A 3145-nucleotide genomic window follows, 5' to 3' on the forward strand; every position below is an offset into this window, starting at 1 on the left:
TAAGCATCACAAACCACAAAAATGTGATGCTGACAAGCCACAAAAATGACGAAACGTCGATGTCCATCACTCCCAAATGGGATTGAGAGAGAGTTATCTCGCCTGTCCATGACTAAGGTGTTTCAACACTGGTGACATGAGTGTTTACTCCGCCACGCCATTGCAGCGACCGGAAAATACACAAAGCTTATACATTAGTATATATATTTAATAATATTCATTACACCAGAGCTGTTTTTGCTTCATGTATATATATAATCAACTGGATCACCTGGATCACCTGGATCAGCCAGACTGTCTGATGCCGAGTCGGCTCCGCTGGCCACACCATCAGGTCCAATCCTTTTGTGCCCTGGTCATTCTCCTCCACGTTGTTCCAAATATTTTTCTTAAATCATCTTCCCACATGACTGAAGGTCATTCAAGTGGTCTCTTCCTTTTGCGCGGGTACCACTCGGCAACTACACGGGTCCACCGATTTTTGTGAACCTGCCGACATAACCAGCCCACTTTATGTGGTACTATTATGCAACGACGTCCTTCACTCTAGTCATATCCCTGATCTCCTCGTTCCGTGTGTGATCTCTTTGCGAGATTCGCAGCATCGACTTTTCCATGATGCTCTGCGCCGTAAGCAGATGCTGTTCTCTCTCGCATGCGTAAGCACTGCAGACAAGAGTGTTCTTTTGAAGAGATTGACGCAGGTTTCCTTGTCTACGTTCACCTTCAGCACTCCATCCTGGTCTTACCCTTCGCTAGATCACATTCTCCATCTTTCGCCTCAAAGTCACTTCTTGATGAAGTTACATATAGCTGCTCACCTCTTCTGTGTCATCGCCTCCGACTGTTAGGCGACCGATCGGTATGCCTTCAGACCATATGTATTTGGTTTTAGTACGGCTGATCTCCAAACCGACCGCCGAACTCTTGTAATCCAGTTCGTACAGTATGGTCTACAGGTGACTGGTGCCCTGCGCTGTCAGCGCTATGTCGTCAGCGAATCTTAGATGGGTGAGCAGTTCTTCGTTTATCCTTATACCTCCGTCCTAGCTCATGTTTCGTATAACCATCTCGAAACACGCCGTGAAAAGCTTAGGAAAGATGGTGCCTCCTTGCCTGACACTCTCCTCCACCGGAACATTCACTGGTGACGATAACAGGTCACTTTCGTAGTGCACCCGGTTTTCTTTCCCTAAGGAGGGTAACGTACTGCGTCGTCACACCTTGTTTCCTTAGAGCTTGCAGTACTGCTTTCATTTCGATGTTGTCGAAGATTTTTTCATAATCAATGAACGTAACGAACAGAGCCAACTGGTTCTTTCTTGCTCGTTCCAGCAACTGCGTGGAGTAAATATATGGTCTATAGTACTCTCAGGTCGGTCTCATGTGCTGCTGATAGCATCTAACCCAGTACAACCCTTTTCATCGTCGGGTCGCTGGTATCTAAACTGACAACCCTACTGAGCTTGCTTAGTGAGGAGAGTGTTTGTTGGACATTCTGTGGGACTAAAAACAAAAACCGTCAGAGGGTGCAGGAACTCACGGGTAGTCAACGGTCATCCAACAAAAATGCTTTGGTGTTCGAAAGGATACCAGGCTACAGGAGCGAACTTCGAATGAAAAAGCACCCAATGGCCAGCCCGCTTAGCCAGCGGGGTGGTCACAGCGGTGGGACGTAATCCGATGGCTACTGAGAATCTCAAGTTGCAAGAAGCAGCTAAGGAAAATAACTAACTACATACAACAACAGGTGTTTCGAAAGGGGGACCGGCTTGAACCGCCTGATGGAGGAGAGAACGAAAATTGATTGCTACGTGCTCGGGCTTCGCGAGACGCGTCAAGGAAAGAGGTTGAGTGCAAGATTGTCGACAGGAAGCGTCTTGGAACTGTGTTGCACAAAAGGTTCCAGAACAATCGGTGGCATAAGTTTTATAATCAGCAAGGAATGGGCTGAGAAGGTCATCTCTTGCCACTTCTCTTCTACACGAATAGGTGTGCTGAACATTCAAATTTAGCGACGATGATAAAGTGGAAGAATTCTATCTTGATATATATATGTATACATGTAACACACACATATATAAAACACACACACACACACACACACACACACACACACACACACACACACACACACACACACACACACACACACATATATATATATATATATATGTGTGTGTGTGTGTGAGTGCATGTGTGGGTGTACGTATGAGTGTATTAACAGCTATCCTATGTATGTGCGGCCGAAAATGTTTACATTACTAGAGCTTTATTTGTAATTTGGTACATATATATATACATATATTAGATTAAGATATGTATATTATAAATTTATGTAACATTTATAAATGCAGATGCAGAACATTTGTAGCTGCAATATTTTGTCTCAAAGAAAACACACAGCCCAGGACATTTTGAGCCAATCTGAGAAACATATGTTGTGATACAAAAATCAGGGAGCAATATTAAATAAAAATAATGAAGATGTAAATACAGACATAGACCGGCAACCAAGCACGGATGTTAATTTAATTCTAACCTGGTTATCTTTCACATAAATCAGTGAATGTTTACTTGTATATATGTCTGTGTGTTTACATATTGTAAAACACCTAAATGAACTCATCCAAAAATATTCATTCGGTCGATCGTGATTTTAAATCATGACATCCGAAGAGGTGAATAGACTATAGGAATAGTATTACATATTTCCATATATTACGGAACATATGACATAACGTTGTATGAATTGCATAACATAGTATAAGATATAGAATAAATGATATCGTTTTAATTTGAATTACGACCGGCTTATATGAGAAAGTGAAAGAACGTTAATTTTATTGTGCTTATTGTACGAACGGCATAACTTCATAATTACTATGAAATAAATGACATTCGTTCAGAGAATCATGGGTAACCTTCATTGGATTTCTCTTCTCAATTAAAATGATTATTCACTTTGTGAGGATTATAACATGCCTACTGGATCTACATGTCTTTGATTAGCGAAGTGCTCGTCTTATAATTGACCGAATTGGAACTACATTTCCTTAGATTGTTACAGCATTATGCTAGCCAGGTTAGTACATGCAATACTGCTGAAATGATGACCTGGACTAAACTTACCCAACAACTGCCA

At 41.8% G+C, this 3145-nt stretch overlaps 1 protein-coding gene and 1 long non-coding RNA gene across 3 annotated transcripts in view; one reads left to right on the forward strand and one right to left on the reverse strand.

Annotated features, from left to right (window-relative positions):
- The window catches only part of LOC128247053 (uncharacterized), a 490960-nt gene that overhangs the window by 303757 nt on the left and 184058 nt on the right, over nucleotides 1–3145 (forward strand). The window lies entirely within an intron of this gene.
- Nucleotides 1–3145, reverse strand: part of LOC106868710 (bile acid receptor) — a 13262-nt gene that overhangs the window by 4038 nt on the left and 6079 nt on the right. The gene's annotated exons all lie outside the window — the stretch shown is intronic.

The sequence above is a fragment of the Octopus bimaculoides genome, chromosome 2 (assembly GCF_001194135.2).
Source record: "Octopus bimaculoides isolate UCB-OBI-ISO-001 chromosome 2, ASM119413v2, whole genome shotgun sequence".
Lineage (NCBI taxonomy): Eukaryota > Metazoa > Mollusca > Cephalopoda > Octopoda > Octopodidae > Octopus > Octopus bimaculoides.